The 27,205-nt window shown below is 37.5% G+C and overlaps 1 protein-coding gene across 3 annotated transcripts in view; it reads left to right on the forward strand.

Moving 5' to 3' along the window:
* Window positions 1–27,205, forward strand: part of CPNE4 (copine 4) — a 229,343-nt gene that overhangs the window by 146,926 nt on the left and 55,212 nt on the right. The window lies entirely within an intron of this gene.

Raw genomic sequence — 27,205 nt, forward strand, 5'->3', positions numbered from 1 at the left:
GTAACTGAGCCGAACCTTTGAAGAAGACTAAGTAAAGCTTAAAATACAAGGAATAATACATTCAGACAAATCCATTAGTGCTTTTATTCTTTCACAGTTTAGCTGTCAGAGTGTTTGAAGCACTAGTATGGAAAGATACAGTTTGCGGTCAACAGCAATAATTTCTGCAGGATTTTGAAAAGCATGTGGCTTAAAAGGCAATTCAACCAGTGTCAAATGATGATTAGATAGGCACAAACTGAAGGATTTTTTACTGTTCCATAAGAGAAGGCTCATTTATTGTTGCTGTTTTCTTTGGGCATTAAATTCCATGTAGAAAGAGACTGGCACCAAGAACAAATTACAGCACAGGCTAGACTCGCTGGTTATTTACTTGATTGGGTGATTTCAGTCATACTTGATTAACTAAGCAGTTCTGCATTTTCCCTTCAATTTACTCACCACATTAATGCCAGTGGAGCCAATCATTCTCTGCTTGCTTACCCTGGTGTTGTTGAAGAGGTATTTGCATATGGAGTCCTTCTTGTAGAAAATGTTCAAAAATAAGAAAGGGGGACTCAACCTTTACATGCCTTTAATATGAATCAAAAGATGCTTTCAAATTTCTTTTTCAGTAAGTTGTTTCCTTTTCATTAGGTTAGAGCATTTTCCTGGAATGTGTAGAATAATTGCCTCACTCTTGGAGAGTGCAGATCTTTCTTTATAGTCTGAATAATATTTATTTATTAGCCACTTCAAGGATATTATCGTGTTGTGAATTTTCAGCAAAGTTCTTATAGACCTAACTGTGCAGCTGATAATTTTGGATAATAAAAAGTTCCTTCTTGGTGGTGAAAAGAAAAAAAAATAGGCTTATATATTAGGATGAGGTGTATATTTAATAAGCTAAGAGAAATATTTGTTTAAGTTCATACTGCTTCATGAGCGTAGGAGTTTTAATACAGTCTTCAGAGAGAATGATGCATTATTTTGAGGATTATTATAAAATTAAAGTAAACAACACACTGTGAAAGGCAGTTTCTGAGACCTGCTTGCATAAATACTATCAAACCTTCACTTCAAGTAAATGTTTCTTTTCCTTTCTCTTTCATATTCCCCTTGCTCTCTCTACATGAGAGAGAGAAGTGCTACCACAGGCACTTATTAAAAACTTAAGATGCCTATTTCATAAGGTCTACAGTGACTGTGGGGAATTTGCTGCAACCACTCACCCTGTTTTCTGTTTGTGTTAACCTATAATTTAGCAATTGCCTTATGATATGAGTGCCTCCTGAATTGAGTAATTGTAGCAGTGTGTTTGGAACCCTGATTTGTCTGAGCACGTCAAGGACTGACCTGATCAATCTTCATAAACTCTGTGCAGGTGGAGCGTAAGATTTAAGATCACCCTTAAAACAAACCTGATTAACTCCCTGTGTTTGTGATCTCATCTTACAGATTCCTTTCTTTTTTTTTCTCTTGCCTTTCCTTGGTTGTATTCTTGATAAAGCAGCTGAAGATTCTGGGGAAGAAAATACCATATTGCAGTTAAGATTTAGGAGAGAGAAATAGAGTCAAGAAATGAGCTTGATCCCATATTTGTTGAAGTCAAGTGAACTCATTCCGATGACTTTAATAGCCACTAGTTTGTTCTCCATTATGGGAATTGCTGGATATATAGCGAATTAACTGTCAGATGAATTAATCTAGATTTGGGTTAATTGATGTTGGTGAAGTGCTTTGAAGATGAAAGTACTCTCTAAATAACAAGTGTTGTCACAATAATTAAGGGTCCAAGTGAATTGCTCAAGGAGAGATCGTCTGATACTCAGTGGTTAAAAAGAAAAGAGCTGATATTCACATCTCCAAGGAGCTGGGCTGCTGAGAAAGGTGGCAGAGGGCGGTAGAAGGCTGAAGAGCTGGTACATTTAAATAAAATGGACAGGGTAGCAAGAGACAGGGTCTTTCTACCAACCATTGGATGACTCTGATAGACCAAATTTCAGAGTTCAGCCTGTAAAAGGAAATTTTTACTTCCAGTTCTTTACCAGAACTCCCAGTCCATGACCTTTTGTGTAGAAATGAAATTTCCCCCTGACCTTGCAAGGAGCATTCATAGTTTGAAACAAGGGCAGAGAGAACAACAAACAAACAAAAACGTTGTGTATGTTTGTCTGGATTAGGGGATCTGAGGAGTGTTTTCTCTGTTTCTCTTTCACAGATAAGAGAGGATTGCCTCCAAATAATTTGTACATTGCATTTCTTGTGAGCTTCTTTCCAGTTGCTTACTGCCTCCATGGTTCCATCCCAAGGCAAATAAATACAGGCTTCCACAGCTTTGCTACGCAAGTCGTCAGTATGAGAAATGTTTTGAAGGGCTCTTTCTCATTGTCTTTGAAACTGAGTTTTAATCCCCTGAAATGAAGCAGAGGCTCATATAAGTGCTGCTGACTGTAATCCAAATCAGTGGTCTGGTTCCTTCACAGGGGAATAGCTGATAACATACTAAATCCCATCCCTGGGACCATTTAAAATGAAACAAAGCACAGCCCTGGTAATGAGGATCGATTCCATACTGGAGGGTGGGCATATAGGATGCCAATTAATTTAATGACCTCTACATTCTTCCCAATTTTCATATCTCTGTGTTGATAGTGCACTTAACATCCTTACAGACCCCAGAATTTAGTGAAGCTCTGCTTTCACTAAACCAGATCAGGATTAGGCTTAACTGTAACCTTGTAAAGCAGCTGAACGCTGTAGTGAGAAAATTTTAAGTGTTGCATATCTTAAAGAAAATCCATCATTTTCCTGCCTTTGTGTCTACAGGACATTTTACTGTGTGACTTACAGCATCCGATTATATTAAAAATGGAAGTCTAACCAGTTTTTCATATTCTTTTTTTCATTTCTTTCCGATGAGATTGGAAAAAATAGGGAAGGCAATTTCTAGATAATCTCATTTCAGTCTCTTATAAAGTAACAAAGCCTCACATTGGCTAGCATATAATCAACTTACAAAGACCTTTGGTTTCTTTCCAGATGTATTTTTTACTGTGTAAATTGAAAATTAGACACTCATGGAAATTCTTTCCTTGTTGTTAAATCTTGTAATAAATATAGTCTTTGCTATGAACTACATACTTTAAACAGAAAGCTTGCCTTAAAATTCTACTCATAAATTGTATGTGATAGTTTATGCGCTAACATACTGCCACACAAAAATGGTTACATGGTGCAGATAATAAAATATGTGTATTTTAAATTGTAGTATTCTCAGGGAGCATAGCAGAGTCAACTTTTAGGCAAAATAATACATTTGTTTTAAAAAAATTAGAAGTAGTATCTTCAGGGGCCTAATTATAAATTAATGTTTGTGATGTTCAAGGCATTACTAGGGCAGAAATAGGTATTAAGTGTGTCTAAATGCAAATATTTTAGAAGATATCTTATTACACAATGGTTACATGAAAAGTGTGAACTTTGAAATATGAACTATTTCACACTGAAAATAGGTATTTAACCCTTCTGTACACAGTGATCTCACCTAACGCACATTCTGTTAAAATTTAGATCTGCATTTTTAGTTTACTAAAAACGTGTTTTCCCCCAGCTAGATGCTACACACGTTTTGTAGTGTCTGAGTACGTGTGTAATGTATATGCACCTTATATAATGAGTTATGTTTTGCAATAAAAATGCTTTATCTGCCTTACCAAATCTAAATTAATCACCCTAAATTAAGCATGGTTGACATGTGTGATGGTTCTCCCAATGATTTTGAAATTGCTTAATGGCAGTGCTCTACAGGGTTCCATGAAAAAATTGCCCTCCTTGTGATAATACCAGAAGAAACCAAGGCTCCTGGGATCAGAGATGTCAGTGTGTTTCTGCATAGTTGTTGTTCTGCTAGTGTGTTACAGCTGCTAAAGCATGCCAGGGATGTTTTGCCACAGTGTTTGTTATCACTAGCTCAGAGCTTTGAGCAGGATTCGATTTTAGGATAAAGCTTCTTTGTGACACCTTCATCCCAGTAGCCCTCAGACAAAGAGAAGTCAAGAGCTGCTTGTTCACTAGGGACAGTGGAGTTATTTTAATGCCCTGCTCGCCAAGAGCAATGCCACTGGTGTGTTCTTCAAGAAGCCTTGGAGGATGGTGTTCTCTTGGCCCCTCATCTGCTGAGTTGCTGCTGTGTAAGCCCCAGCTCTTGTGCTCTTCAGGGCCCCTCACTGACCAGCCAGCTGAGGTGCTGCAATCCTTTCTCCTTTCCATGTGGGTGTTTCCACCACGCTGTTCATAGAAGTTGTGCTCAACAGAATTGTTCAAAGCTTGGTGTATTGAGATCATTGCTGCCACAGAACACCTCAAAGGATGTGCAAGCTATTTTGAGCATAAGACTTCTCTGTGACCACAGAGATGTTTCATGTCCTGAGCATGACAGCCACTGTATCTGCTTTGCCTGAGATTAGCAAAATGATAGTGTTTCCTTTCACAAGTATACTAATCCTTCCTCTCTCGAAAAGCACATGAATTGCCCATACATGCTTGAGTGGAAGAGAAGGTAATGTTAGAAATCATTTCTACAGACTGTCAAGTCTTCTAGTTTGCTTTTAGAAGAGATGATAAAAAAAGCCTATGGCTGGCCTGTCCCATACATACACTCCAAATTGCCTTGGTCTGAAGTTACAATATAGGAACAACATCAGCAGTTCATCTCTTAGACAACTCTAGATAGCAAATGCCTAAGGTCTGTTTAGATCTACTAATCACCTCTTACATTGTTGACCATTACATTACTAGCCTAGAGTTCCTAGTGAATCTCCTCATTTATTTTATTTCTGAAAAATTCAAGGATTTGTTGATAGTAGTTTCTTTTCTATGGTAGGAAAAGATGAAGAGGTAGCTCTGAATTCATGAATGACTTGGGGGAAATGATGAGCAAGTGGTTTGATTATTTGTCCTCAGGGCACATGGACTTGAAAATCACTATGACCAGGCACAAAGGAAGTTCTCTTTTCTGTATGACACAGTTCAGTGATGGGATAGGGATATGTTGTCAAAGAATGTTGGGAGGCCAAAATCTGTCAATATGCTAAAAATCTGAGTAGACAAATTCATGAATGGTTATTGCATTCTGCCTGGCTTTTAACAGCATCTATTAGATGCTTCTCCAGCTTCATGAGAAAGCAAGGTTGTTCACTGCCAATAACTGTGAAAACGTGGTGAAGTAAAGAGGAATATCCCTTCCTCTAGGTGTTCACTAGCATCTGACAGAAGGATGATACTGAGATGATACTGGTACCATGTACTTTTATTATTTTCTTATGAATGAATGCTTGGAGCATTCATAAGAATGATGAATGCTTGGAGCTTTCAAAATGAAATTTAAACTTCATTTTTCATTGATTTTCATGTGAAAAACCTCTAAATAGTTAGGGCTTCATTATCTGAGAAACTGTGCATATTCATAACAAGGTGGTGTGCATACTGCTGGTAGGTCATGCCACAAGGCTTTTTTTCTGCTCCAGTAAAATTTTATAAAAAGGTGAATGCATTATTTAGAGCTGAAGTGTGTCTAGTTTGCTGTGTATAAACACATAGATAAGCCAGATAAGCCAGTCTAGTCCTTTACTATTCGGTGGCAGCAGCAGTAGAGCATAGGGAATTCTGTGTATGCTTTCAAATACTCATCCTGATTCAAATACTGACCCTGGTTACAGATGCACAATCCTCTGCTGCCTTCCTTTCTTGTACGTATCAGCTTATACATTTTTCATAAAAATACTGGCCTTCAACAGAATCCCTGTTTGATATCAGCTACTTCTGTTTTTTTAATGAATCCATTTCTAGTTGCAAGCAAAACATCTGAGAGTCTGGTGACTAGATGTCTGGAAAGGTTTATTTTTACAGGCTAATTGAGAAGTAGGCTACTCACGTTAGGGAGATGCAATTGTTCTCTTAGACAGACAACAGTGTTTCAGACCCTTGCACTTCAAAATATTTGAAAAAATGCTTTATTAGAGTCGTACCAAAAATGAGTTTTTGACCAGGATAAAATATGGGAGTAAAAAAATTGCCAATTTTCAGATTTTAAGAGTATTTTCTTCATAATACCACAAGTATTATTCATGAATAATACGGAACTGGGTCGGGGTCCTTGCTTCAGATTGATGATAAATATTATTAATAAATGAATTCTGTTGATCCAAGCAATGCTGAAAGTTATCACACAAATGTTTCATGATACTGCCACTAAGAAAGAAACCAGATTATCTGACAGAGATATGTTAGGAAGGTCTTTTGTGGGGAAGGTGTGTCCTTCCTCCCTAGGTGGCTGCTCCCCACCAGTTTGAGCTGTCTGAGAAGAGTCAGGATCCCATCATGGGGGACTTCACCTTGTGGTTGTCTTGGGCATGATAATAAATCCTATATGCTTTCCAGCTTTCTCCTGAGTGTGGGATCCCTGTGCTACAGTTCATATCTCCTCCATTCCTTGCCCCTCTCTGGGAGCCTTGCATGCTCCAGCTCTGACACTTACCAGAGGCTGGCTGAGGTGGGGGAAGCAGAAGCATGACTTGGCTCGAGCCATTCCTCATGCCATTCTGGGTAGGAAGAATTCATGCAGGTTAAAGCTTCCCAGCTCTGGAGAGGGCAGAGGTGAAGCAGAGCGGGTGTGCCAGAGCTGAGCAGCAGAAGGTGCCACATGTGGTTAGAACTGAGGCTGTGGGAAGCATCCGTCCCCAGTGTCGCAGTGGACATTTGAAACTGTGAGTCTGCTGCAGTGTCGTGTCCTGCCCCTGAAACCTTGTCTCCTGCTACACTGAGGCTGTGTTAGGAGTGTGAGATAATGGCATTGCTCATCAGAATGCAGTGTGTGCTTCTCCAAGCAGACTGATGAATATGCAAAACTTGCACAAAATAATTAAAAATCACTAACTCATACTCATAATCATCTCATGCACATTTTAAAATTTAGAATTGTGATTTTAGTGGCCTAAATTTGTTTGTTCACAGCTCTTGAACCCTTAATCTCCTTAAGAGCTTTAAATCCTCTATACTACATAGCTCTAAGGTGACCTGCAAAAGTAAAACACAGGATCCTGGTAAGGTAATGTTCACTGCATGCTCTCCTGGTCTGGCTTGCTCCCATTTTCCTGGCTTTTCAGGGCATTAAGCATGTACTTGTAAAGTTGTTGACATTTGAGTTCTTTCCTTTGATCTTTAATGATACAGAAATAAGAGCCTGATCTGTCTTCTATACAGCTTCTTGTGCTGATTCCTTTGGCTGTTGATTTCCTTCATTCCTACAGAAGGCAGCACATCATTCTGATCACCACTTTGTAGCTGTCGCTGCCCTGTGCCCAGGGACAGGCTTGCCACCAAATTTAAGATCAAGATTAGTTGCAGGTAGGATATTCAGAGGAGCTTAGGAGATAAAAGCAAAGTTAAGGGAAAAGAAATAAGCCAAAGAAGGATACTCATTTGTCAGTCTTGTATAGAGTAGCATTCCTTCATAGGCAAAAAGCTGAGTTTTTTTGTAAAAGCAAGTGTTTTCTCTACAGGATATTACTTTTAAGCACTCTTTCATCTTAAAAGGCATGCAGAGGTTTGCCTGTGTTTTCGGTTTGGTTTGGTTAGAGTTTTTTTGTTTGTTTGTTTGTATAATTTAATTTTTTAATATTTCTGTTTCAAAGAGTACAGCATCAGCGGAGACCGATACTGGAGTCAGTTCTGCTTCTGGTATTTTGGATGTCAGATATATATCCCCCAACTGCTGACGCAGGGATCCTTCACAACCCCAAACTCTACAGATTCCAGTGAATTCTGCAAAATGTAGCCATGTTTTTAATACTGGAAGCTTCCCTTATTTGTTTTCCAGGACTAAGAAAAATGAAAAGATGCACTTTTTGTAAGGACTATTCCATAAACTGTTGCCAGGAAAGACCTCCTTCCTTCACTTTTCTTATTTATCTGTCCATCAATTTATGCTGTTCCTGGGATATCTATTGCTACAATATCTCAGTATTGCACAAGTTTTACTTGTCAAAAACAATCAGAACTACTGATAATTTTTCAAAAATATTGCCCTGCATCTTTTAGGAAAGTTTCCACAAAATCCAGTGATGCCAGGATCCCTCTGTGAGATTTAGATCTATGTGCTTCCACTTGCTATCATGGAGAAAGAGAAGCATCTGTGTAAGTCTGCAATAAGAGGCCTACAACAACAATCCCACAAGAGCACTTAGTGAACAGTCTATCTATGCCAACATAATGCTGTGCTGAAGGAAAGCCACAGGATAACAGCAGATTTTTCACCCATCCTTTTTTCAGATCCTTTTTTCACCCATCCCTCTGCTCATACTGTCTTAATGCTGAAGATACCTCTTGCAAAACAGGCATAAATACAAAGGGCTAAAGTTGGTCAGGATTTTCATCTCAACTTTTTTCCCCAAAGCATGCTACTTGGTTCACATGAAACAATTTGAATCTATCACAGTTTTACCAGACTATTAATCAAAAGAAGTGCCCCCAAAAGTAAATGTCTGTATTTTTTGCTGCTCATGACAGTGTTTCATAGATAAATTTTCTTCTCTTGCTTTAAATTTAAAACTAGAATTAAAGCCCATTACTCTTTTAAAAATAATAATAATAATAATAATATTCTCTTTTTTGTAATTGGTTTGGATCAAACAGAGCAATTTGCTGAAATATATTTTTCAACCTTCAGTAAAGACATCATTTCCCAGGAGACTGGATGGTGGTGGGCTCAGGGTTACATTCCTGGGGAACAGGTAGTAGGAATTCAGCATCTTTGCTGTTCAGGTGCTTGATCCAAGCCCCCTTATGGTTTGCTGAAAACCATATTTTGGAGGAATACATTTCATATAAGTAAGATCTGCACCTCCCAGCTGTCACGTACGAAAAGAGGCCGTTGATTAATCATTTTAATTTTCTACCTGGTATAGTTTGTAACTGATGTATCTTGATTATATTCTGGGATTCTTAAATTACCTTGTAAATTTGGAATATTACTCAAGATGTTACACGGTCATTGGCTTTGTGATAAAACACTGTTTTCATCTAGAGGAGAGTGTTACTAAAATGAATGTTACAGCACTACAAGGAGCAGCTGCATGTTCCATTTATCTTCTTTTCTTGCAATGGAGAAATAAAACCATATTTAAGCATGAATGATTTTATTCAATGAACATGAACAGACTGGTATATTGAAATTAATTGTGCTTGGAGTTTATAACAATGACTTAATAGATTACTTCTTTTATACTCTTTTACACTTTGATTTTCCAAAGGCTAAACAAGCTTCCTAAAGCTTCTCCTCCTTGAAAATAAATTTTTCATGTGATATTGCCATGCTCATAATAATTCCTTAGTGCCTTTTCCTGTTCTAGACCTGAGTGATTTTATCTATAAAAAAGATGTAGTAATTGCGGGAAAAAAAATAAAACAACAAACTATCAACTTATTTTCTCTCCTTCCTCTCTGCCCCAATTAAAAAAACATGTTTTTAATTAAAATAGTCACTATCTTTCTTTCATAACCTTTCTTTCTAGCTTATGACCCATGTCCAGTGCATTGCAATTAATGAAAAGTTGTTCTCATTGACCATGCTAATCTTAAGCATCTTAGAGATGGACATTTGTTTCAGAACTCAGGAGTGTTTCTGGTTAAGCCTTGGTTTGGGGTTTTTTAAAACAGAAAATGTGCAAAGTCCTCTCACTCTGAACACAGCATTCAAACATCAGGCAGTTTCCTTGCTCATACTTTCAAGTTGTTTTCTGCTAAACCAAAATTAGTTTACAGCTTTATTTTTGATTTTTAGCCCACCTTTTCCTCTGCTCTCCGTACTTAACTCACAGAGACAGAAATAGCAACTTTTCAGCGAGACTCCCTTTTTCAAGTTGGTTTTCTTTTTGAGAGATCATGTGAATCTCCTTTTCCTTTGGAGTTTCCATTGCTGCATAGTGGTTTCCAAAAAGGGGTTAATTGTTTCATACATTTCTCAGTTGTTGACAATGGCTATCATATCTCAGTTAATGAAAGATAAGTGAAGCCCAATCTGTCAAAAAATACTTGACTTTAATAACTATATCTGACCTTATTCCTACATTACTTTGAATTATGTATCAAACCTGCTTTAAAGCAAATATGTGTCTGAGCATCACTCATTTACTGTTCTATTTCCACTGATAACTGAAGAAGGACAATCACATATCCAGAAAGGATAATATATTGTAATATTCAGGAATGATACCTTAACTTTTTCCTATCCATTTCTGTTTCAGTTCTGACATCATGGTTACCCAACATGATATTGGCACTTCTAAAGCATATTTTTTCCTCTGGATTTTATTAACACTGCGTTTACTTCCAAATCCCCTTCAGAATTCCTTAGATATTTTATCTACTGTATTAATAGCATGAATGAAGCACATCAGGGTAGTGACTTAAACCGTGGGAAGGTTTTCTGAGCTGGGATGAAATTGCCTTTTCTTCAAGCCTGGGTTTGTACTGAGTCTTTGGATTACAGACCTCCCGAAGTCTTAGGAGTCCCCCCCTGGAAAAATGAGAGTAATTATGTGGTCTTCTGCTACTGTTTTGGATCTAGATACCTATGAATGTATACAAAACTGTAGAACAATTTAGCCTGGAAGGGACCTTAATATTTTGAATTCAAAAGACCTTTTTAATAATATTTCTCTTAGATGAATATGTAGAACTAGAGAATGAATATGAAAGAAGTTGTTATCTTCAAGCCCTGTCCCTAAACTGGAAGTAAGCCTAAACCATGTGACTTTAAGTCTGATTCAAGTGCTTTTAACTGAAATTCACTGGAGATTTTTGCTAGGACTTTTAAAAAGTACCAATTATTTTTATGTACCTAACCCGAGGCAGTGTAGGAAGATTCGATTTTTCAAAGGGGTTCGTTCTCAGTACTTTTCTCTGAAAAATCTCTTGAAGAGTCTTAACTGGAGGAATCAATAGCTCAAGTCTCCAATGAAAATTTTTGTTTTGTGAAGCTATTTCTGTATCTCAACTTCATTATTTTGTCTAGATACACATCTAGGCCCCCTCTGAACTCAGTTGTCTGTTAAATTGACTGACTTGTTAAATTTTACAGAACAGAGGCAGAGATCATGTTTTCGGGTAGGGCCCAGTTAATTGCCATGTTTGATGAACTCCTGTGGTATTTTTCAGTTCTTCTGAAAGACAGGATCTTCTAAAACAGTGAAGAGCACATCACTAAAAGAGAGTTATGCTAATTGCATTCGATTTTGTAACTCTTGCTGGTATGTCATGGTAATAAATAACCATGTTTATGTAAGTGAATGGAAGATTATAGTTATAACCACTGGAAGAAGCTATTCCTCTTCTTTCCTGCTTTCTTATGCATTCATTAAATGTATTTCTTTATTTCACAGTTTCAATATGCGGAACTAACAAATCTTCTCATAACACATTTACTTAATAGGTTTAATATTGAGCATTTATTCAGAGCATTTCTTTGAAAGATTTTGAAACACCCTAAAATGAATTGTGTTATGTACTTGTGATGTTGGAGCTGATTAATAACAACACGTCCACCCTGGAGAGAACTAGAGAAAGCAAAGCCTAGACCCTGCCATTGTCTCAGGTAACACTGCAAAGCACCATTGTCCAAAATAATGAATCAGATCTCAGCAGGTTACAGAACTAAAACAAATGCATAACATTTTTAAATACTATTGCTTACCTTCTGATCAGGTTTTGAAACTATTTCTTATATACAAAGACTCATTTTTATATGTCAGTTGCGATATAGTCACAGAACTCCAGGAGGTCAAGTTTAAAAATGTTTCAATACTTGGGACAAGTTGCAGCACACTTCTGGTTTAATGCAGGGACACCATCACTCAGGCTACATAGCCAAGAAGTTCTGCACCTTAAATCCATATTTTTCCTAGTCCCAGTGGATGGGAAGAGTGATAATGTGTACAGAAATAGCTTGACTGAGATTTCATCAGTGGTAGAACCAGGGCTCATTGCCACTCGTGCCTGACACTCATGATGGCTGCTAAGCATCAATAGATGTTTTCCATAGATGAAGAGAATTCTACCAGGAGAGATTGATTTAATTGAATCTGAAAATTAGTGGAAAAGCACCTACTTTGACAAAAATTTTCCTTGAGAAATATTTTAAGCAGGATGGGAAATTCTGGTTGAAATAGCAGAGAGAAAGAAAGAGAGGAAGCAATTAGCACTGCAAGAGTCCCCAACCCAGAACAGCTGGCTGAGATGTGGAGAAGCCATTTGAATACAAGTTATTCACTTACTGACTAATTGCAAGCTGACTTTTCTGTTGAAGCAGATCCACATTGTATAATTAAAATGGGGAGAGTGAACAAGGGAAAGGCTGATGCCATCATATGATATTTAAATGTTTCTCTCTGATGTGGGAAACTCAGGTTCAAAACCTTGCCTTAATAAATATTTAAAGATTTATGCAAAGCAAAGCAGCTTCAACAGAGAAGAACAAGAGAGAAGCACAGAGTAGAAGCCTGGAATAGTTTCCATAGCAGTGCATAAAGCCCATGCCTAAAAAAGCAGAGAAAATGATGGAGCAAGAAGTCAAAACGAAAAAGGCTCTTACCTATAGGCCAGAAACACTATCTTCTATTCCTTCCCTCCATCCCTAAAAGAATTATGTACAGTCCTGAGTTTGTCCTGATACAGAAGGAGGGAGTCTTCTGAAATCCTGAAAAACCGCTAGGGAGAGGACAACATTTTTCCCATGTTCTCATTAGAAAAGGGTTTCTTATTTACTAGGACAGGTGTAGCAGGCAGGATATTAGAGATATGCAGGATATCCAGGCTGTTGTCTGAGGACAGGAATTAGAATTATAGCATGAGGAGCCAACAAGTCTTAATAAAAATTAATCCCTTTAAGAGGAGCAGGTCTTGCTTGGAGCCCTCTTCATTAACATATCTGGAAAAAGTACTTAGGCAGCCTGATTGTTACTTTGTTTTAACAGATGAGTGAAACAAATCCACAGAAGTTAACTCCTGGCCCAAAATTAATCTAGGAGTTCCAGACAATGGATGTTGTGCTTAGGTACATACAGGTCATTTTCAGAATATGAGGTATTTTGTACATATATTTCCCGACCAAATGCAGCAGTATGATGATGAGAATTTAATGATGTATAATAAGTTGACATCTCTCTTTAAATGTCACCGAATGCAAGCTTGCACTTGCACAGTGCAATACTAAAATGAAATTATGACTTCAAAAATGAGCAAATACACTTTCAAGTCCGAGATCTGTTTTCAGTAATTTGAATCTCCATTAAGGACCATGCCAGCTCTTTATACACTATTGGAATTAAGCCTAACACTACTCTGTGAGCAGTCAGAAAGCAAAGTGTATGACAGATATTGAAGAAAATTCTGTCCTGTATGATGTTAGATTTTCTGGAATACAGATTTCTCTGAGCCTTGAGTACTCTCGGGCCTATTAATATTAAATGTTATTTACCTATTTCTCTTTGTATTTCCCGAGAGATTCTACCCTTGATTTCATCTTTCCACTTGTGAATCCCCACCAACTACTCAGTCTCACCTTAGAATCTTGACTGTTAACTGACTAACTGCTAAGCAAAAATATTTTTTCTGAATCCAAAGGTGGTCTACCAGGGATAGTTTATGTGGCTTTGGAATAATTGATCAAACTGGTTGGTGGAAGCTAGCTTACAGGGAGATTGACAGCTATTACTGACTTAAAAACTCTTCCCCACGGTACTGCAGAAAGACAATGAATCGAATTGCTGACATGCTGGTGCACACCTAGTGGAAATGAATGCTTTTGTGGGCTGTACACCTTGCATGCTGATCTCCTTGCCAGCAAGAGGTACCTCTTTTGAGTGCTCAGCAGAAGTCTCCTGGGAATCAGTGTCTTTGTACACATCAGAGTCATCACAAATTGGAAATACTTCTGTGTATGCATGTGAAAGGCAGAGAGAAGTCTGTGCTGACTGCAGAGCTTCAAAGGTTGGAGTGCTATGTTTGGTGATTTCGATTTAGCCACAGTTGTAATGTATTTTTCACATATGTTATAGCACAAAATAAGGTAAGTGGTGTTACAAGTTCCTTCTCTTTCCAAGTAGCTCTGTGAAGCCAGTCTCCAGCTTCCTGCCAGATCCACCAGAAACTTCTTGTTATCTGTACATAGGCTAGAGTCAGCTTTTAGGAGGATGGGATTTGTGTACCAGATGGGTTTCTGGTACACTGCTTACTCCTTTTGTAAAACATGAATATAGAATTTACACAATTTCACCAGGAGCAGGTAAGCAACATTTTCATTTCAGTAACATTCCTGAAAATATCACAGATTTATTTTTTCATCATTATATCTGCTCTTCATTTCATCCAATGCATAGCAGAATTAACTGCAGTGTGGCATCTGCTTTACTCCTGACCAGCTGCTTTAAAAATAGAGTTCTCACACTATTATGCTTGCAGTTTGGGTTTTTTTCCTCAGGTGTTCCTTCTGAGGGCCCCATCCAAAGGCCAGTGAAGGTCAATGGGACATTCTTAGCCGGTGTAAATTATACAGCTCCATTTACTTCAGCTAATGTTGACAGTTTGCATCAGATGATACCTCCCAGTCTTTACCTTAGAGAGAATTGTTTTTCCTATATATATATATATATATATATAAGACTAGTATTAGATGGCATACTTTATATTCATAGAGTATGTCACTAATTAGGTTAGACTACTCTGTTCTGCCTGTCTCAGGAATAATGTTGTTTCATTTCATAATGACATAATGGTGCCACCTGCAGTCCACAGCCTTATACAAGTGGTTTCAGATAATGTGGCTCACAGTAATAAAGCACTGAACACACAAACAGGAAGGATAACAATAAACAGTTATTTGTAGAAGGCACTGCATTTTAAGAAGAGATGCTTTATTTCTGCTACCATAATAAGACCTTAAACTTCTCACTATTTTCCTTGAAAATGTAGTCACTGAAACCAAAATATTTGCCCTGGTGACTTGTCAGAGGCATCCAATAAAGCTCAGTACAGTATTCTCTGTAGCTCTTTTTGATACCAAGTGCTCTGGAACCTGCTAAGACACTTCATTGCAAATGTGAGTCCCTGTGCACGTATCACCAATAAAGAAAGCTCATATCCTGTAAACTCTGTTTGAACCTGAGAGATATTTTTCTTTTTATTAGCAGTGTAATATCAGAATTATTAACTGATTAATGTAGTTCTTTTGCGTCTTTCTGATCAATTTGGTTTTCTCTTCTCCTGTTTTATAGGGAAACCCATTTCCTAGTGCTGAAGGATGCCCAACTACCAAATATTCTGCTATGAATTCTTTATTATTATTACTTTTAATATGTGGATTTTGACATGTTTTTCAGAGATTTTTCTTCCACCTCCTTCTCACACTTGTTAAAAATACAGTACATTTGTGCTTTACCTAAATAAAATGCAAATAAGAAGTGGCAACCTGTACAGAGACAATGTGCAAACATACCACACTGGTATGGGAAACTGGGAAAAGAGACATGATGATAAAATAGGGAAAATATTAGAAAATCCTGTTAGTTACAGTTGCAGTTATTTCATAGGATGAACTAAGGTATTTATGACTTGGATCATTTTTTCAATTACTCTTCTTTGTGGGTAGTCTTCAGAGACTACCTGCAGATCAGATGGAATAACCACGTCTTTCCACCTGAATATTCTGCTGTGTATAGGGTCTCTTTTTCACTGATATGTTATGGTTGTTTAATGGCATATTGATACAGGCACATGTTTTGCTCTACTTCCTTTAATAGTAGTGAGATAAATTACCCACATTAGTAGGAAATAGGGTTTATAATTCCATTGAATTAAATGTTTGATTCTCCTTCTTCTTCCATTGGTAATTATTTTAATGACAGCTTCGTAATTCACCTTGCAGACTAATGAAAGAATGTCCGCACCTACATGATTTTCCTGAATGCAAAGGAAATTGTACATTAATCTGACATAATGTTAACATTAGGGAATGAATTGCCAGCTCAGTTTTAATCAGACCTCTTTTTATTCACATTCAGTTATTTTTGGTATAATTTTGTAATTTATGCAATCTAAGTATGTGATTGCATATTCAGAGAAGATACTTAGATTTCTGAGCAGTGTTACTTCCTACCACTTATTTGGAGTACAAACACAGACATTAGCTATTGAAAGTCTGGGTTTAGAGTACCAGCTCCATTCTTTATGGAAGTTCTTGTTTTTCCAAAATGCTACATTTCTTGGCATTCTCAAAACACAGGAGCCCTCTTCTAAACCCAGTGAAAACAGGCATTACTGCTTTTTTCCAAAACTGTTTGCTAGGTTTACATGCTATAAAATAGTCCTGTATGGTAACCCTACTATTTTTCCTGTTTTCTTCAGTCTGGCGTGTGTTAGGGGATAGTTGTAACCTGAGAGCAAGCATACTGAAATGTATGGGGTTTATCTTTACAGGAATTTCTCATGGAATCAGACATTTTCTTTCATTTATTCTCATTGGTCCTGTACACCCTCTGAACTGATTTGAAGCGCAGAGGAGGAAACTTAATATGGGTGGATATGTACAGATGTTTTCATTTTATCCTATGCTGTTGTGCCATGGAACTATAAGTATTTTAAGTTGTTCTTCACAACTTAGTCTTCTTCAATAACAAAAAGGAGCTAGACCTAGATTTTCTTCAGCTGCTGAGAGATGATGGTGGCACGATAAGCAGTGAAGATCTTAGTTGCTTTCTACACAGTAATTGCGAAGTCTTGCAGGCTTCATGCACTGCTGTTGGGCAGCCGATTCTGGAGGTGACTCTGGCATCTTCTCAGGAGCTGGCATAAACACTCTGCGACACTTCAGGGCAGGAAGCAGCAAATAACTCTGTGCCAGCCTGAACTGCAGGGGTTGTTGAGATGGCAGAAATTTAATTGCTTGTGCTGGAATCAGGCCAGGAAACAGGGTCAGCTCTCTTGTCCTTTGAAAAAATATTCTGGCACATCAGAGATGCAGCAGCAGCACTTGGAGTTGCAGCAGAAAATTTTTGCAGCAAGCTTCGATCTCATCCTGTACATAGAGGGTTGTCCCTGTACTGAAAAGCCCACCCTGTCACCCTGTTAGCTAAGGATTCACCCAAATAAAGTCAGTGTCTGTCTTCACTAATATCTTTTGCCAAAATCTTGTCTCTTTGGGCTAGGATGAAGGTATATCTCTGCTACCTCGTTCAGATGCCACTGATGATAGCCATGTGTCAGTTTCTTTGTTGGCTTATTTGGAAGAAAACAAAGGTTGTTGGATACAGGATCGTTTTCAAAACTGCCAAATATCTGTTAGAAATCCAATAATTCAACAGTAAAAGAGAAATCCCAAAGATAAACTTGACATTAAACAACATCACCTCTTATTGTCACTGGAAAACATGCCAAGAAACAGAATTTGAATGGGTGTTTCCTTCCTGAAAATCTTAATGTTGGGCTTCCTATCGCTGATTCTGGGCATTTTGGTCTCTTAATTTTGCTGTGTTGTGAATATGTCAGAATTTTGTTGAGGTTATTTAGTACCAAACCTCGAACCTTCACTTAAGTCACAGCATATTGTTCTTGAGTGAGAAACAGGATAAGCAGAGAAACTCTTCAAAATAAATATATAATTTCACAAAAATCATCATCTATTTGTAGATGGTTCAGAAGAGGAAGGGAGACAAAATTAATCAAATTAATTACTGTTTGCACATGCTTTGCTTTGTATATTTGGCAAAAGAAAATCACAATAGTGATTTAAGGCAACTACTTTCTGGAGCATTCTGTGTGCAGCAGACTATTTGTGTCTTAGTAATATTGTTGCTCTCACAGAAAGCTATCAGATTCCTTCTTTTAGTTCCAGTGTATGTAGCTGAGTTTCCTTATGAGCCAGGGCTCATAAGGAATCATGTTTCTTTGATAAAAAGCAGGGAAGGACTCATATAAAGCAAGATCAATATACTATTTTAATTGTCGATTTGGATTACATATATATTATATAATATGCGTATACTATATATACACCATATTTGATAAATTAATTCTATATACTTTCATTAATATAGAATTATAATATGTTACATTATAATATATATGTGTATTTCACTGTGTTTCATCCTCTTCATAGGGGAAGAATCTCGCCTCCCTAGATGCTACAGCAAAGCACTCAATTACCTCATTAGGCTTAAGCTTTCATCTAATTTCTAGATTATTTCACCTATGTGGAAACCTCAGTGGTTCTATTTTCCGCAGCAAATTTTCTGCCACTGTTTTTCTCCTTTCCTTCCATGCCTCTGTCTTTATAAAATATTTTTACGGAAGAGACTGTTGTATTCATATATGGCCACACCTTCAGGTTTGCCAATCATCTAGGAGAACCAGGATGCCAAGCACGTCGGGTTTTCAGCCTGTTTCTTCCTGAGATGTTGGAAACAAGCCTGATTGGCAAATGCAAGAGCTCCCTGCTCCTGTGCCAGCTTTCCCAGGGAGCTCACCCTCAGGTTCCCACCCCACCATACAACATGCTTGTTTATACAAAGTGTCACATCCATCATTATTGAAAGAGATAAACCCGGAAAATATAGAGCAGCTACTAAAAACTCATAGTTATGGAGAGCACTTATTAAACACTTGAATGGATACAAGGGGAATACAAACAGGAAAAGGAAGTCTGCATAGATTTAAACAGGTATTCTAAAGTATTCTGTTAAAGTGTTATTTTCTACTCAGTACAAGAACAAAAATCAGAAACCAGGTTATTGTATGTGTACAAAAAACCCACAAAGATCTGAGCAGTTACATAAAAAAGATGGCTTTTGTCAAGTGTTGCCATTTCAGAGTTTTAGCAGGTTCATGCGCTCCCAAGAAACAGGAAAATATCCGCTGTTTAGCTGATACATAATCTTTTTTGGAAGATCCAGACACCATGTCATGATCTTAATTTAACTCTTCACTGGAATTCTTCAATAATATTTTGCCTCGGGTGCTTGTAGCATTGCAGGGATTTAGGTTCTTCATGGAGATGCTTTCAGTGTCTGTACAGGAGACGAATTCAACACTAAACACAGCATAGGAAATAAAATAAAACTCTTAAAAACAGTGCTGAAAAAGGCTGGTGGTTTTGTTTCTAATTATGTGCTCTGTGCACTAATTGAGAGAAGATATATGGAGGGCTCACCTTGAAGCAGCAGTGCATTTGTGTGAAAGCACTAACTGAAGCTGAGAACATGAGAAGAACAAACAAAAAATTAACAAAAAAACCCAACAAAACACCCACCCCAGAAATGAGGCCATTTACACTCTGAGATGACTGCTGAGAGAAGTGCAAAGTATTCAGTAGAAATTTCACAAGGATTTAAAAAATCAAATATATGACTATGAGATAAGGAACTGTGACCTTTATTCTCAGACCTTTACCCTTTAATAAAGCTTAGGTTTAACCTTTAACATTGGCCCCTTCTGTTACTTTAGCCATTTTAGTTATAATGGCCTATGCTCTGTCTCTACCTGTATCTCTTGATTTTCCATAAGAAACATGGTTTAGAATATTACTTTAATAAACATTTAGAATTGCTTCATGTTTCTTAATTGATTTCTTGTCCACTTGATACTAAAATCTTTCTATGTTTGAAATGTCTGCTGGTCTTCATTTTAGAAATTACTTGTAATTGGGAGGACCCACCCTCACTGTGTTACCATCCACTGAACTGAGTGGTCAGTTTGGGGCCATTAAACCAAATCCTGTTTGCCAGGTTATTCTTTTGGAATGATATCCAAGAGATGTGTAATTAACTCCCCCACTGATTGACAACAGAACGAACAGTGTAATCAGTTACTTTCTATAAACACTCATCAATATTACAAGTGGTGTTTGGGGACAGATTGATGCTCTGGTGGGGAAGAGCATTTTGTACTCTTTCTGCCAAGTATCATCATCTTCCTTTCCTGCTTGACATACTAGGCAATGGCTGATTTTTATCTGCTGCCTTTCAGAGTGCAAGATAAAGCTTTTTTTAGGAACTGAAAGTAGATAGTGGGAACTGGATAGAGTCTTGTTCTGTCTGAGAGCTTTTAGATATGCAGCCATGAATTATGCTAAATTTCACTGCTGTGTTTGCAGCTTCTCCAAAAGGTACACCAGAGAGGCCTGCCAATGAGTAATGCCCTTTTTTTGCTATGTAGGGAATTGTTAGTTACTTCAGTGAGCAGAAATCTCAGATACATCTGATGAGAAGAGGCACTGCTGGGTCAGTACGCTAGTTTATCACCTCTCACAGAAGTTTAGAAAGACAGATTCTTTTGCATAAGGACAGAACAGATTGCAAACTAAAAGAAGGGATATTCATGGAGAAAACTACCGGAGGCATATTGATAATCTCACAACAGGAGCCTCAGGAGTATTTGCAGAAGTTTTTGCTGTTACTATATTTTGCTATTGGTTTATCGTAATTGAAAAAAGTTGCACATTATGTTGTGGACTACGAGGCCAAAGACAGACTGAAAAGCTTGAATCTGGTTGATTGAGATGGAAAGTCACCATTTTATACTTACTTTAAAAATGCTCCAGCCTGCTCTCTCATTTGTTGGACAACCAAGTCTTCATGACCACAAGCAGGATAATAAAAAACTTGCCCGATTTCTGTGTTGCATATTAAGTTGCTAGGGGTGTTTTGGATGGGAAATACACACACACCAAAAAAAAATTGTTATTAACATGGAGTTACTTGGCCTTAATATAAAGAAAGTATAATACAACTAGACATCTGTATGTTAAGTCTCATCTGCAGAAATGGAAGGGTGCATGCATTTGTGCCCATGCTGAACCTCCTTAGTAACTGCATCATTGCTTGTATATATATACTGAGGATGTTGTTGCATAGACCTAACTGTGACTGTTAAGTAGAAGCTTATTTATGTTTTCACCATGAAAAACCTAGAGAGTCATTGAAAATCCAGTTATAAGTTCTCCCTCACATAGTGTAACTTACTGTAGCATATTTCTCTGTTCCAGAGAAGTATCAGTGGGCTTCATTAGTCAGCACTGAAAGATCTGTGTTTGAGACTCCTAGGCACCCTTGTAGTACAAATAAAGGTAATCAACAAGCTGTGGTTTTAAGTAATTGGTTTTGAAATGACCCTGACGATTCTTACGTGCTGTGAGCTGTCAAGAAGGGGCAACATCCAACTGTGAGGATTCCCGTCACCGCTGAGCCACTGCTGATGTACTTAAATCTCTAGTGCTGGTGTAGAGAGACTGGTTCAGTGAAAGTGGTTCTGTAAACAGTCTCTGTTTTTACTGTTCAAGAACTGAAGTAGACTCAGGCTGGTGTCATATCACAGCTGTCAATGAAAATGACTCACTCACTTCAGTCTTGAATCAGAGGACCTGCCCCTTTTTGTAGGAAAATAAGAATTCTCCTTCCCTTCACTCTTCTCTCCAGTCAAACAATTTTAAAATCAAATTTCCCATGTGTTTATATCCACAGGCAGATTATTTTCTTTGTGTTTTGAGTGTCTTGGCTGCTGTAATTACTGCAGCATGTCAGAGGGAATGCAGAATTTCCTGCCATTAACCAGAGGCAGCTATCAATGAGTTTATGTCTCAAGTGTCCTTCAGTAGGCAAAAGATCTGAGTCCAGTAAAACCCTATCAACTTTTAACATATCAATTACCACCATCTATGTACAGGAGCCACAAAGGTGTTAATGAAATCATGGCACTTGTTGAAGTTCATATGAAAAGTCTCATTGCCTGCAATGGAGCCAGTATTTCACCTGATGTTGGCCTGGACTGGTGTCAGTCCATTCTGATTCAGCAGAACAGAAGATGTGGTTTTCAAAAAAAATGTGGTTCTGTAGTCAAGAAGAAAACTTTGAAAGTTGCTTCTACGTCAGCTTCACAGAAGCTGCACATATTTTAACAGCATAATGTATGAACTCTTTTTCCTCCGTTAGTTCAGGGGGTTTTGAATACTTTAGTTTGAAGAATTGAGGTAATCTCTCTGAGAAGAAGAAGTTAAAATATTTTATCTACGGTGTTCTGAAGAAGGCTTTACTTCAACCAGGGACTTGCGAGAAACATTGGTTCATTTCAGCTGCTTTCCTCTATTGTCACTGGAGGCCAACTTCAGAGGAAATTGGAAATGAGACTTAAAAAGTTTATTTTCACTTTTTGGAGAAGCACAACTACTGAAAAGATAAAACTGTGATGACCAACTTGGATGGAAAAAAAAGTGGAGTATTTCATATACATCAGAAAAGACCAAATTTCTATACTGTGATATTTATAATGTAGAATTTGTCTTTGGAACATCATGACTAGAGAAACAGAATAACTAGAAGTGTTTAGCTTTTATGCTGAAGGTTTTACATAGTTTTTCTAATACCCTAGTGGGGAGAATGGGTAGGTAGTAGATAAAGGTCTTCCTACAAAAAGATGTTTTTTGAAGTATTCTAAGGGGGGTATGTATAATTTAGGGAGGTACAGTAGGATATTTCAGCTTCATTATCAAGTATTAATAACCCTGATGAGAGACAGACTGTTACAGAAGGATCACCTTGACAACTGAGTAAATGTTTTTCTGAGATTTTTTTTCACCTTCTTTGTCTGGTTTTTCCATGTTTGGTGGGGTTTTTTTGTTTTAGGGTTGTTTTTTTAAAGTTTTCACTGATCCTGGAGGATGAACCAAAGAAGGATTTGTTTGTAGCCTTTTGCCAGCTCATACCACCTGCAGTTCAGAGGGCTACAGGAAGTAGAGTAGGTCACTGATGTTGTCTTAAGACCTCATTTCTTTGAGACATAGTGTCATATAAACTCTATCTATAAAAATTATTGTGGTGTTATTTTAGTTTAGAGTTAATTGGTAAGAATTTTATGACTGACTGGTCTGTAATTTATTCCATTCAAATCCAACAATGATCATTCTCCTTCTTTCCTAGCCACAAGATACCTTGTTTCACAAAAATGCAAGGAAAAGCCATGCAAAACAGTTTTCTGTTCAGAATTTTAGCCACTCTTATTCAGTATTGTTACCCTAACACGTAGCTGGGGACTACAGGCAATTAATGGACAAAGAGAGTTCTCTTCCTTGAAAGGTATCCCTTCCACCCCTTACTGAGTGTCAGGGGACACATACTGAAGTAAAAACACAGAGAAAAATCTCCCTTTTGATGCAATATATGAACTAGGATCTCACCTGGATCAGAGCCAGATCAGGGTAGGGAGCCTCTTATTCAAAGGACTTGACTGCTCTAGGCTGCTGCCTTTCTGGCTGTCTGGCACTTCTGCTGGCATAGAGCAGCTGGAGAGGGGGCCGAGGATTTGGTTTTCTCTCCCACTCAAACCAGTATCTTTTGGTCACAAGTTATTCAAGTGTTTTAAGTTAAGTAAGATCTTAGGTTGTCCAGAAGGCTGTCTTAACACTCTACCTTTCCAACTAAGTGGCAAGGTAGTACCAAGATTTCATAATTGGACTTCAAACATACACACAGCTGGAGAAACTCAGGCTGGCAAGACTGGGAGTTTTCAATTTTTTTACTGGCTTTGTGCATGCTATAATCTGCAGTGTCTGGCTAGCTGAGGGAAACTTAATGGATTATTTTCAAGAAGTACATTTCCACGGTCTGGCTGTCAGCTGCCTCCTGATAGGATTTAGTCAGGAGAATCACTGCCAGTCTTTTAGAAACTAACCTTCAGAGCATGTTTTGGGCTTGTTCATAAATTGCAAGGTTAAGTTCCACATTTCTCCATTACCCATACCCAAAGGTGCTGTATATAATAGTTCTCTCATTGTGAAAACCTAATGGGGGCAAACCACTTCAAGCATTTCTCAGAAGGTGTGTAGGGAAAATAACCTCAGTATCTGCAGACACTCATACAGAAAAACATGCTAACTGTAGCCAGTCTTTTCTCTTATTTAGTTCTTATATTTAAAGCTAGATAGGATGATGACTATGGGAAGAATTATTTTATGACAATTGCACTGGAATTTTGTTGGCTCTAGTATTAAGGCTTGGAAAAAGTCTCAATAAAGTCAGAAATCTTTCAAGTGAGTTCTTGCTCATGCAGAGGTAGCAAGATTAATCTAGCTGTCATCTTCTGGGAAGCATTAGGAAAATCAGCCAGAGAAGCCTGTGCTGTTGTAGCTCCAGTGCCAATGCTATCTTTCTTGAATGCCTTTTGTAGCGAGAGTATTGGCAAAATCTAATCTTGGTGAAAAAACTGAAATTAAATCAGGGAAAATTTCCATCAGCATCCACCCGAGACATCTTTTTCTTTTTGAAATGGACCTTTCTTCAGTGAAAGGTTCCATTTCACCTGGAACGAAATGTTTCATTTTGCACTATTTAAAAGAAAAGCTGAAGGAATGAAGATGTGGATACCCAAAAGTGATCCTCTGATGTCATCTTCACTGAGTCTACCAGTTAGCTCTACTAAGGACAGCACAGTGTTTCCTGTCCCTGCACTCAGCAGGTATTTTGGAGAGGAAGATAAGGTCATGCAGGGGTGAAAGATGTTCTCCACCATTCCAGTCAGTGCTATTCCATTACCATGCAGCATTAGCAGAGGTTTTTTAGTCCTCATATTTGAGCTTGCAAGCAGTAGGTAGGAGACTGAATTCTTTCACCAGTTATCTGAACACTGACTTACCAGCATTCAAAATTAAGTGTATGGAAAGCCTCCTGAAATTAATGAGACTTTTAATAGAGTGTAAATATACTGTTAATCATGTACTTAAGCAACCTCCAAGAGTACAGACCCAAAGAATACATTAAGGTTTGCCTAAAGATAAAGGATGATTTACGTTATGGAAGATTTGATTTGAAAAGCACATAGGGCCTTCTTAAAAAAAAAAAAAAGAGAGGGACCAAAAAACCCTTTAAAGTATTTCACAGGGAAACAATACTTTGGTTATCACCTCTGGTCTTTACCTGATTGTGGGTTACTTGCAAAGATCCTTCCCTGCTTGTTCGATCTGTTTGGGTTTTTATAAAAATGTCTGGACCACAGTATTTATGTGTTTCAGCAATGCTTTTCACATGCATTTGAAAAGCATATTCATCACTGTGTACAACATGTTTTTCAGACAGTAACAATTAACTTCTATGGCCAGATGTGAAACTCAGGGAAAAAAAGAAGTCATAATGGATGTACTTGCAGGAATCCCCTTTCTCCCTTAGCTGTAATTGAACAAATGGCACCGAGATAATACTGTAATTGTTTGCCTTTTCCATGGAGCCAATATGAAGATTAAAGTACCATCTGGCTTTCTGAAACCTAAAGTTAGAAAACCTCTAGCTTGAAAGAAAAAGCAATTGGGTCCCTGTTGAGTGGACATTTTATATGTAATTTAACTTTGCTTGTCTCCACTCAAAGTTCTAACCACAAATAAGCACTCAGAGCTTTTCCCACTTCCTGAGAGTCAGCACCCTAATAGAAATTTTTCAAAGTGCCTTTTCCTGGAGGACTCTGATAACCTTGGGTTTATTTGTATATTTATGCTCCAGTTGAGTTTAAGAGGGAACCTGAAAAGTAAATCTGATTGGATAATTTCATAATAAGGGTTCTTTTTTTAATTTTTCTTCGTGAAATAGTAATCTTTTCAAAAATATTGTTTTAAAAGTTTCCAGCATTACTAAAACTTCACTCTTTGCACATTTATAACAATTTTGCTATGGCATTTTGACAAATCTTTTTACTTAGTATTACTTTTAGGATCTTAAATAACTTTTGCAACCATTGCGGAGAAAAAAATAATTTTAAGTCATGCTTCATCTGTGAAATCCATTTTTTCATTAAATATTTATAAAGTAATTTAGATTAAAAATGAGCATTTTATATTAGCAAGAAATTTCACAGAAAAATTAAAATGAAGCTGTTTCAATCTCTATGAAACAAAATTGGTTTCAGGGATTATTTTGTAAATTAAATTAGTTTTTCTTGGATTTTTTTTCTTGTTACCAACTCATCTAAAAATTTCTGTTGATAATAAACAGAGAGTAATTTTTAGGGAAGATTTAATCCAAAAGAATACTCCAGGACTGTTAGTGTTGAAAATACTCTGTCTAGTTTTTTTCCAGGCAGCATTACCACTTTCAGAATCAGAAACCCACTTTCATTTGATTACTTTTGTATAAAATTTAGCCTATAAACAAACACACAGGAACTGCCCCTTTTTTCCCTCAGTCCACCCCCTCAATGTCAAAGCTGCTAAAAAAGTATCTCCAAGTCTTAGAGCAAAATATTTTCATATTTTGATCTGGAGAGCTTCCTTTATTCTGGGATTCCTGAGTAAAAAAAAAAAAAAGCAAGTAAAATAGCAGATGATGGGATGGTCCAATTCTCAAGCTTTCTAGAGTCTTTACCCAGCCTCAAAAGGGATTGTCCACCTACCAGCTTTGACTGGATTATTTGGGCTGGTTAAAGAGCGTAACTGGTAGACAGGGAAGTCTGTTTTAATAAGGTGCTTTTTTGGAAATATTTAAAACTCAAAATCCAGTCGACATCTACTGATTTCACTTTCCTTCTGAGTGAACCCAGTGCCCCTTATGGACCAAGAAAACTTCAAATGGTTTGAGGAGTCTTTGAGGAGCAAACCTTGCTCTTCCTCTCGTGTTGTCTGAGCACCAGCGCTGGGTCAAAAGTAGTGAGCCTTGCTGAGACAAAGAAGCTGGATAAAACCTGCTGTTGTTACCCTCAGAACCACCTGATAGCGATACATCAGTGCACTCCTCATGTGACAGTGCAGATGGCTTTGATGCATTTCTGCTTTAAAAAAATACCTAAAAGATACTTTTTAGCAGGACATTTTCAGTAAAGGCCTCCTGATTCAGTCAATGTATTTGACCTTTATCTAGAGAGAACATAAGGCTGAATTTGGGATTTTGTTGTTTAAAGTTTTGAGCCCCTTTGTTGTCTTTGGAGCAGTTTTAAAATTACAATTTAGCAAAGCCTGTTGTTATTGGTATGTGCTTCAGTCTTGGCTAGCTGAGTTGTATTTAGCAAAACCTGTAAAATAAAATTCTCAAAGCTCAAACTCATTGAGATATTCATCTTTATGCATGAATTTAGGAAAGACTACCAATGAGGTTTGGTTTGAATAGTCACTGTTGAGCAACACTGGGAAACAGCCAAGATACGGGCACCA

The sequence above is a fragment of the Corvus cornix genome, chromosome 2, assembly GCF_000738735.6.
Source record: "Corvus cornix cornix isolate S_Up_H32 chromosome 2, ASM73873v5, whole genome shotgun sequence".
NCBI classification, from domain to species: domain Eukaryota; kingdom Metazoa; phylum Chordata; class Aves; order Passeriformes; family Corvidae; genus Corvus; species Corvus cornix.